This window comes from Cephus cinctus, unplaced genomic scaffold (genome assembly GCF_000341935.2).
Source record: "Cephus cinctus unplaced genomic scaffold, Ccin1 Ccin1_scaffold1184, whole genome shotgun sequence".
In the NCBI taxonomy this organism is placed as follows: Eukaryota; Metazoa; Arthropoda; class Insecta; order Hymenoptera; family Cephidae; genus Cephus; species Cephus cinctus.
The window spans coordinates 68,108-78,609 of record NW_014333664.1 but is presented as its reverse complement, the minus strand read 5'-3'; the positions used below and the strand labels follow the sequence as shown (position 1 = coordinate 78,609).

The window sequence follows — 10,502 nt, the reverse complement described above, 5'->3', positions numbered from 1 at the left end:
GTAGCCAATACCATTGGAATGACCCGGGGTGCGAGTTCGACGGTTTATGGAGAGGCATAAGGGTCCCCGTAGACTTTCCCAAGAAACTAATTCCGTATCCACTACCGAATTCAGCATAATATCGTATATATAATAATAATCGTATGGAGTGTAGGGACGGTGCATTTTAAAAATTATTTAATGCATTCAGTCCTGCGATAAAAAGCTCGATAGATCCACGCGTCTAGGACGACCCATTGTCATTCTCGTGTATAGAGAAAGCCTAGAGTCCACGTCCAAAGACGTCACTATAGTGACGGTTAGTTTCTACTCCGCAGTGCGGTGTATAGATATATTCAGTCATTGGTAAAATCCAGATAGAATTTCGAACGAGTTAGGACTATATCAGGAACAAGGGAGAAATATTCGATCGTCCGATAAGAATGCGTCAATATGAAGACCGACTCCGGCAACTGTCTTTTGTCCGCTAAGTGTCCGTGGAAAAGAGGCGTGCCACGAGACTATCGGTGACAAGCACGCCAGCTAGAGTCACGTCAGAATTTCAATGAGGAAATGTCGAGACGACTTATCATACCTTCACTATCTTTTTCATCCTGAACTCGCCATCCAGTTCTTACAGCTTCATCTTCTCGTAGCCACGTGTAGCCGTTGATTTTCAAGCTTACTTAACAGCCTCGAGTTCGATCCGTGAAAAAAAAAAAATTATTTTTATATATAGAAACCTTATTTTTTTTATGAGCAAACAGTGACTAATATTACAAAATGAGAGACAAAAGTGGAATGAAAGAGCAAAGAAGAAAATAAGTGCGTAAGGTCGTTCAGCCTGTTTACACAATATTTAGAGGTTAACCCCGGTCGGGTAGTAATTAATATTAATAGAGCGCAAATGCCAGCGACAGCCGCCCAACATAATTACGAGCATACGTCTGTTGTGCCTATGCGAAGGCCCCGATAACGTGAAGGAGTCGGCGCAGTACGACGAAAGGGCATAAATCCCGTTTTACAATGGTGAGGGCCTCAGGGCCCACACGTGTCCAAGCGAGTGAAGTTTGCCGCGAAAGCCGGCCTGCAGATGAATGAAACTCTTTGACGTACGACGACGGGCGTCGTGACGCGTTCTGGAACGTCTGCAAAGTGAGGCCCCGTTTCCCGTAAGAGAGTTTATACAGGGTTCGTTCATTTTCTTCCACTGGTCCTGCGACGTATATATTCTTTTTTTCCCATTTCTCTTTTTCCACTCCGCTTCCACACTTTTCAGGGGGCCGCTTCTGCATACATCGCTCGTTATTAATTTTCTTAAGGTGCATGCAGATCTCTTCGTCGACCGTAACACGTTGCTCCTTCCCACTGGTGGATTCCTACGCGTCTTCCTAACGTAGCCGTTAATGACTAAGCCGACCGTGCCATCTTTTATTCATTCCTTCTGTCACGGCGAAACGTCGGCTGCCGTTTTACGGAACGTGGACACGCGGCGGCGTGCGCCCATATTGCATTTCCGGTTCGTCAAATGTTATAAAGTTGCAAGGATCGTTCAGTTATCGCGACTTCCTGTCTGCGATCAGTGATTCAGTTTTTTTATTCATGTTCTCTTTTTCTTTTCCTTTTTTTTCTCTTCTTTCCTTCCCTCTTATCTCCTCTACCACTAGACCGTCATAAACAGTGCGGAGATTCATTTAATTAATCTTTTATACTTTATGATAATTTTCTTGATATTTAATAATGTACATTTCATACCATTAGCGTGTCTGCAAAATTTTTGCATTTTTTTTCTATCTGTTTTTGCTTTCAAGAATTGTTTATGCCAGATGATATTTGCACATAACCCACGCATGAGATCATCTCGTTTTCTTATTGCGAGATTAGTCGGCACTGATTGATGTGCTACTACTGCGTCAGCGGGATAAAAACGCGAACGCACGCGGGCAATTAGCACTGAACACGCACCGTGCATTCCATTGATCCCTGTGGCCCGATATCCGATCCGTATTCAGTAGCCAGGATCAAATGCGCAGCTTCCATCTGAAAATAATAAAATATTATTATTATAAGGCACGACAGTCCTCTCTATGAATAGTAATAAAGCAGCAATCGCGTATTAAGGAGAATCGATATTTATGAGAATAGCAATTAATGAATATCTTGTATAATAACGATAAATATAATTTCAAACCCGTTACGCGTCATCTGTGCTATAAGAGACGTTAACAATTTTTTTCTCAACGTTCAACGTTAAGTTCTAAATTTCATCTTCGAGAATTCTACCTCTATGGCTAATTCTATAAGTTCGGTTTCTTCTAACCCAATTCATCTTAAGCACTAACCCCATTCATTCGATTATCCGAATTATGCACGGATGCTTTGTCTAAGTGGGCACCGCCACTATGAGACCCCATAGGCCCATTAGTAATCACGGTGTGGCGTATCGATTCCCCTCGCCCACCTAAACATTCCGCCGACGCAAAAACAATCCTGCAACGATCAATTGTTTCACGGTCCGAAGTATCGGCGTGATTACGTGGGAACCGCCTTTAAGGATTCCCCTTTCTTATTCGTGCCTACCGCAGTGCCGCGCGTCAACCAAACGTACTATTGCAGGTAGCAGCTATCGTTCGTCAGAGCTCAGGAATCCATTCGATTCACGATGATAAGAAGCCCATTGATTTGTTGTGCGACGATCTAGAAAAAAAAAAGGAAAAATGCAATTGAGAACATTACGTAAGAGCGTGGATTGAGGATGCGTTAGAATTTTCAAACTTTTCATGAAAATCTTGTGAAGCGATTCGGGGAAGAGAAAAAAAATTGCATCAAAGAAAATAATGGAACGATGGTCCAGTTGAATCGAACCGATGGGGTAACTCTCGACAAAGCCATTGTCGTTCGCCATTTTTATAAGGATCCTTCCACGGGCGAATCCATTGTGCCAAAATTGGGGCGAGCGCGCGGCACTTGCGGACGTGAAAAAGATATAGCGAAACGAGTTTCTCGAGCGTGAAAGTAAAAGTGATCCTTTGACGAACATACGTGAAGACCTGAAAAAGAGTATAGGTAAGAGAAAGCATAGAATGAGGGAAGTTTACGAAAACACGAATTCAGTGCTGAACGGTAAACTTAATTGTCCGATCATTTTGGATCATTTTCAGATACCCTTTCCGGTGCCCGATCAATATTTGGATCGATCGAAATCCGATAGTTCATCAATATTTTCAAATACCGCGGTCAAACGTATGATGCAGTATTGGAGCAGCACCGTATTCACCACTTTTTTTTGTATTCCTGGAAAGGCCTCGAAAATTGGGTACCATCAAAAATCCCCTTTATTTTCACCCTCTCGTGTCATTCTACCATAGCCGACAACATAATGCTCAACCCTATTGAAGCGCGTAATATAGAATTTCCGAAAATCTGCTGAGATCGCCATATACCATATACAGCTACGCCCGCACTGAAAATTTCTCAAGGGTTTATAAGGGTTCCTGCGGGTTTCCGACATTCAAGGTTTAAGAACCCGTGTGCGAGGGTGGCTGTAGAATAAGGTATAGATATATCGCGTATGTTGATCCCATAACCGAGAAAGCATCGGTAAAGAATGCTGTTTTTTTTCTCTCCTCCTTTCCAGAAATCCTATAAAATCCTTGACGATTTTTCGAATTTTCTCACGTTTACGAAAAAAAGGATCCTACCACTCGCATCCTTTGAAATTCTTTACGGTAACTCGGTCAGATCTAATCTAATCCTTAGAAATCCAAAAAAAATCTCCTGCCCAATATCGCCGGGCCTTCGCATTTATATTTACTTGAATTATATCACACAAAATCAGATCGGGACTGTCGTGATTCACATGTAACCAGCTGCTGCCCAGCAGATACACTCAGTTTCACGTTATAAAGTGCAAATAAAACCTTGAAACGCCAGAATGGAATTCTCGACAAGAGAGCGTGGCCGTGAGCAGTCTCATTTCGCGACGCCCCATAAAAATTAATCCGATCGTTAAGGACCGCCGTAACTGTCAAAATATACGGCCCCGTGGCCGGTAAGAGTTGGGGCCCTTTCAGGTGATGGCGTAACGTAAAATAATCGTCGACGAAGAAACGGCGATCCGGCCTTTTCACGAGTTCAAGGAGAATTATCCTTATGTCAATCCGGCGTTTGGCGACTGTTAACGATTTCCAAAAAAACAAAAAATAAATCCCATAAAGAATAAGTCAATCTTACGACAGGCTCGTAATTACACAGTATAATAAATCGTGACGTATAATCAACTTTTTAATCTCACATCGTCCACCATGCTTAATATTCTTCACCATTTACCCACGAGAGACGGAACTGCGTACCTGCGGGAAGGAAGTCAAGTACGGTGAAATGTTTCCGGTTGTTTTAACATATAAAAAAAATATACTCGTATCCCAGTCCGCTCATACGTCGGATATAATTAAAAATCCCTTAGTTCTCTGCTCCCTTTAGTAAAAAAAATCCATATCAGGTTTTATCGAAATTTCAATTGTAGCATAAAAACGTAACACTGCCTATGACGTGCCAGAAGTGACATATCAGTGACACGAAGCGCTACCGTGTTTTACAGATTCAATAAACTAAAAATTTTATTATCTAGCCTCTATGGGAAGAGACTCGAGATATGAATCCCATAAGGGATCCGTAAGACCATAGTTATAGAGCATAAAAGCCGATACAGAAGGCCTCTTCGATGAAGGCCTCATACACACCATAAACTACCCTTGGCACGCAACGAATTTGTAACATTTTATTAGCGAGGCGCATATATCAAAGTCCACGTTTGTTCCGAGGCACTACTTTGTACTCAAACTTTTAATGGGGCACCACCTTCTATTTCTTTTTCTTCCTTTATTTCTTTCATTCGCTCTATCCCTATGGCGCCCTTCTCTATCTCATTGCCTCTCTCTCTCACTCTAAGGTCCTGGTTACGTTAGTCGGTTATGCCTTAGCAGTTGCATTCATCCACGGAGATTTATGCGCGATGCCCATATGAGAGATCAGGGCAGTTTTATGATCGGTTCTGTTACAAAGTTCGCTCTTTATGCCAGTCAGAAACTTGCGTCTATTCACAAAGAAATCCCGATGCCCTTTGAAGGCAGCCTCGAGCCGCGAGGATCTTGCGCAAGATAAATATAAATCAAAGACATAGAATCCTAATTTAAACTCGTTATGCTTAATTAATTTAGGTATGATATAGGTAAAATAAGAATACATTTTTTTTTCGAAAGTGGAACGTTCGTATTCAGTATATTTATCCGTACTGAATTATAAAGCAGGGCCTTTATGAGGTTTTCGAAACTTCAAAACGAGAAGGGCACAAATATTAATAAGCAGGTGATAAAACGCCAAGCATTTAGTGACTAGTTAGAGGGTAATTCGCACCTTCCTAAATCAGCAGATGTTCGAGACCGGGTTATGGGCCTAAATACATACACTGATACCCTGTACGTAGGTCTATCTCGTACCAAGTCCTTATCTTATGCGCACGTTTTCATCTAAAGTACCGGACCTTCTTGGTAATAGAATGGCGAAGCACGAGCAAAATAATATTTCCGACTGGGATTCGCGGTACAGTATAGCGCCACAAGAAACCAGCCTAGAGATTGGATCGCCAGACGTACATGCATAGGTGCATGTTATAATAAATAAAATGTAAAAAAAAATACTACAGACTTCTTTGATTAAACCTTGAGAAAGATTCACAAGCCGATTTCTATCCAATTACCTCAAAATTTGACTCTCATTTTGATTTATCAAACGAAACGATTCAGATAACCAGCTGCTAAGGGTTGATTACATGAAATCTTTTCTCATTAACAATATCGGATATAACTGAACCGTACAAACCACTTAAACACATGAAACATTAAACTTCACTGACTGCGACTTTAATAAAATGAGAATTTATGATCATCCTATAGATTGATACTTGCCATTTCCACGAATAAGAAATACAATACCACTCCGAACGTGATCCGTATCATTTAACTTTATTACCTATAAAGATAACAAGAAATTAAATGACCCGAGAATTTTACGTGATTACTTAGAGATCCAAATTTAAGTATCAAGGATGAATCAGTAATTTGCAATACTTCCAGTGTATACATAAAAAGATCTTGGAAAAAAAAAATGAAAATTACCGAGATAATCCATAATTCTCGTGGCTGTACTTAAGCAAAGGCCGTAAAAAAATATTCCATCAGATAACACAGTATTAATAAGTGCCTGGATACATTAGCGAACCTCCCACATTTTAACGCCCGAGACAAATTTAAAAAAGATATTAAAAGGTTATTTAGACAACGGAGTAGATTGCATTTAATCTTTAACCAGATTTTCTCAAAGACTTTTACACTTCCGATTGAAGATCCCTTTGGGGATGGAGTATAAAATTTGATTACCAATAAAAAATCGACATGGCGCAACAGTCACTCATAATCAGACTCTCTATCCCGGCCTATGGACTATATTCCAAAATAATTAATCGGTTCGCAATCGACCCATTACAATCTTCACGGCACTAAGGTAAACTGCATGGTAGATAGAGACCGGATAATAAAGTAGACAGTCAGCAGCAAGACTCTGTGCTGGACCAATGAGATAAAGCAAGAGAGACAGAGAGAGGGGAAGCTGCAGTTTGAAACAGCAAAAGAATTCCCGCCGCCGTGAATAAAGAGAGTTTAGCGAACCGATTGACTTTTTTATCCAAACGATTCGCGAGGGTTCTCCGAAGTTTTTCGACAATTTATACCTCATCCCAAACTCTTATTTGGCAGCATTGTTTACGGGCCAGGAAACAGTTTGTCTCGCGGGCAGTGGCTACCCTGATCGGACCCCCATGCCGCCTTCCTTTTTGCGATATAATTGCGAATTCTCAACGAGCGCCTGGGCGGTCCTTTTTTCTCGTGTATTCCATCGCGCAAGAAACTCCTAAAGGCGCACCCAGTGTATTCGACTTTCTTGCAGCACTTTGTCACGTCGTCCTCTTTTCTCTCTTGCTACTCCTTTAAGCTTCCTTGCTTGCCGTGCATCCTCCTTCTCACGATCGCTCTCGAGCATCCCCTTGAGAGATCGTTCAGTTCAGAAGAACCGATTCTTCTTTTGGTTCGTCTCCTTTCCTTTTTTCGTTCTTCCTTAGAAATAGCAAAAAAGGGGGAATCCTCATGCAGGATACACTCTGCCAGTCTCCACGTGGATCCCACGTAGCTGTACGTCACTGAAATAGAAAAATTTTTTATTATTATATATAAAATCAATATCTTATTTAATTCATTACTATTGCTAATGCTTACCCTATAGGCTTTGACATCTTAACTGTCAACGCGATACTCGTTCATTTGCAATTAGGAGTAATAGCTGGTAATGTAGATCATCGAGTAACGAGGACATTCCTATTTAACGTAAGAGCTATCATCTTCTCGTGTTCAGTAAAGAGTTCTCTCTTAATCGTTTCCCAGATAATTGATACGTACTTAACGTGCGAACGATACGACGAGTAATTAAGAACACGATCGTGAATTTATGGTAGCCGATCGCAACGTGCTATTATAAGAGGCGTCCACGCGCTTCGCACGTCTCTTATCGCGCTGAACGCCAAAGAAACAGCCGCGATTCTACAAGGAGGAACAAGTTTTCAAGGCGATTTAACATGCTAAATGTCAAGTCACCGAATTTTTATTAGCTTACACTTTGGAGCTTCGATAATATTTTTATAGAAAATCGAATTTTTTTAAATAATTAAAAATTCAAATTACATAGATTCCACGTGTTTACCGATTATACGATATTTGTCAATTTATCATTTATTTCATTGACGTGCCACGATAATCCGCTTATAAAATTCGTGGGCAAGCAAATTTATATTTCTTCGCAAAATATTTTAATTCAGATTGGATCTATCGACTTTTTCAAAAATTCCCCCCAGGCTGCCCGATGCGTTCCTGAATATTTTTCTTCGAAGCTATCGATTAACGTCCCCTGGGATAAGACGGGATCGTTCCTCAAGTTGCTGGTCGATAAACACGGATGCCGAATGCTTTGACCATAGCGAGGAATTGACTGACAAGCGAAGGCGCGATTCCATCCCAAAGGGAATTCCAAGCGGGAACGTGAGTCGCCGTGGGTTTGAAAATGGCGTGTGCAATAAATTCGCAAGAGGCACGAAGACATTCGCTCGTACTGATAGCGGCGAAACTTGCTCAGAGGTTTCTTTTCACAGTGCATCCCAAGTATGGAGAGTTAAGCAGCAACAGGTATCGTTAAGGCGGACACACAATGTATACGTACAAGGATACATTACGTGGTGAGTGCGAAAAAAAAAAAATTTCATTTCTTTTTTTTTTGGAAAATATCCATTCTCATATGTCACTGTAATATGTTTTTTGTATTTTACGCAAACACCTGTCACTCTTTACAATAAGGGCGACGCGTATGTTCATATGTGGAGACAAGTGGGAATCATGTGTTTTGTTATGAGATGGAATATCGATCTGAAATATATTTGATTAATAGAAAAATGAAATTTCAATTACACCTGCAACGATGATATATTTCTCTTGAGGTCCCCATATATTGGGGAGAACGAAGGATCCTTTCGATCAATATTTGGCCAGACACCTATGAGTGGGACATATGTTTAGAATCACTCAGTGAGAGCAGGTGCTACCAGCCTCGAGTGTAGAACACATATTATAACACTTGAAAATGGGAATTTTTCGGATGGTCCATGACCGTCGGAGACGTGTGTTTGCTGTCCTCTACTCGCTATATCCTTCACGGCCTGGCGTCTGTTTATTTTACTTTGCATTTTTTATGGAAGCGTCTGGTTTTCCAAAAGGAAACTGCCGAGAGTTCGAGGGGACGTTGGACGACCAACCCTCCTTTTAGCACTCAAAAGGAAGGTTGGGCCCTTTATTTATACCCTTTTGAAAATTCGAGAGAATCATCGTTGATAGCTATTTTTTTGTTTCTTTATTTGTAAGAGAGATACGTACTTCCTCTGTATTTTTTTAACCATTTCCCTTCAAAATTATATATGCACCGATCGTTCTTTTCGGCAAATAAAACTATTTTTTATACTTACTAATGAGAATGTGTGTTCTCGATGTATTTATATATAGTCAAGTTGAATCGATAAAAAGAAAATATAAACATTTTTTAAATGGACAGAATTCTATTATCTAAGGAGACTGTGGATTACGCATTACCAGTTATGTAAAATCTAAGTCATAATTGTAAATAGGATCATTTTTATAGAGGTTACTTAGTTCTGAATTCATTTTCTTGTAAAACACTAAGTAAAGTTATATAAACCCAACTAATGTATCTGATGATAAAAGTAACTACAAAAGCAATTCGAAAATGTATAGGCGAAAGCGATCCAATTGACTTTCACGTCCACAGTAATGCCGATATAACGACACTGACTGATTTGTCATTGGTCGGCATGAAAGAAATTTAGAAATAATGATAGTATTTACTTTGACTAAAGATAAATAGTCTAGGCATGTTACCGGGTATGGTGTTACGTGTGTCCTGGGACTTTTTTTTTATTGAAATTACTCGACACTGTGGTATGCGACTTTCATTGTAGTTCTAGTGGCGAGTGGGATTAATGATGAGGACGCTGCGAGCGCATACTCTACGGTAACCATGAGTGTGTAATCTCACTCTAAGGTATACGGATAAAATGGGACATATAATAATATTCGCGTAGGGAACACGTTTGCAATTCCACCGCGATAACCCAGTCGACATGAAAATTATCTTATGCTACGTTGTTGAATGATCTCAAGAATAGGGTCGTACCATTCACTGAAGGGTAAATAGGCTAGCTATCTTATGGGATACCGTGACACGCGAGCCTGAGTGTCGCGGACACCTACCAATGTATTTTACCTATTGAATTGCTGTATATAGATATATATTCTACATATCAGAATCGCAAGCACAATACAACACGGTCTATTTATATTCAGTCAAAGGTCCAAGGGTCCCTGGATATCGTAAACACTCATAAAGAGTTACCGACAGAAATGTTTTTTAAAAACTCCCAACATCGAAAATTTTAATTCGACCGTTACTTGAGAACGGGAAAGATTCAGAGCAAGTTCCATTGGATTCTGAGAATACTAACGATTGCAAACAAGCTGGGAAAATAGGTATCAGAGAACATCAGTTTTTGCAAACTGGTAGACCTGAAATTCCATTTTTGACTACACTGTGAAATAGTTCTCAAAGGAATTACTTCTAACGGAATTTCATGCTATGTAAACTTACAGTCTCTTCCAGTTGATGACTTACCCCTAGCTCAGAAACGATTTACTTTGTCATCTTTGGAAGTAGAAGAATAGTACTAGTTGAGATCCTGGGTGACGATTTACCGCTACTCAGCAACAACTTTCTTTGTTTTCTTTACAAGCTACCATTCAGTAACGACTGAACACAGTTTGTTCGCGTTACGAAGTAATAACTGCTTCAACTCACAG

The 10,502-nt window shown here is 40.3% G+C and overlaps 1 long non-coding RNA gene across 2 annotated transcripts; it reads right to left on the bottom strand.

The window, feature by feature from the left end:
- Nucleotides 1-1,138: 1,138 nt before the first annotated feature.
- LOC112495048 lies at nucleotides 1,139-10,440 on the bottom strand. 2 transcript variants are annotated; one of them, XR_003061212.1, is made up of 3 exons: nucleotides 10,318-10,440; nucleotides 2,322-2,676; nucleotides 1,139-2,019 (listed from the first exon to the last, which is right to left on the bottom strand). It is a non-coding gene; the product is annotated as an uncharacterized LOC112495048 (long non-coding RNA). The 2 variants fall into 2 exon arrangements; XR_003061213.1 differs by having other exon boundaries at nucleotides 2,560-2,676.
- Nucleotides 10,441-10,502: the final 62 nt, after the last annotated feature.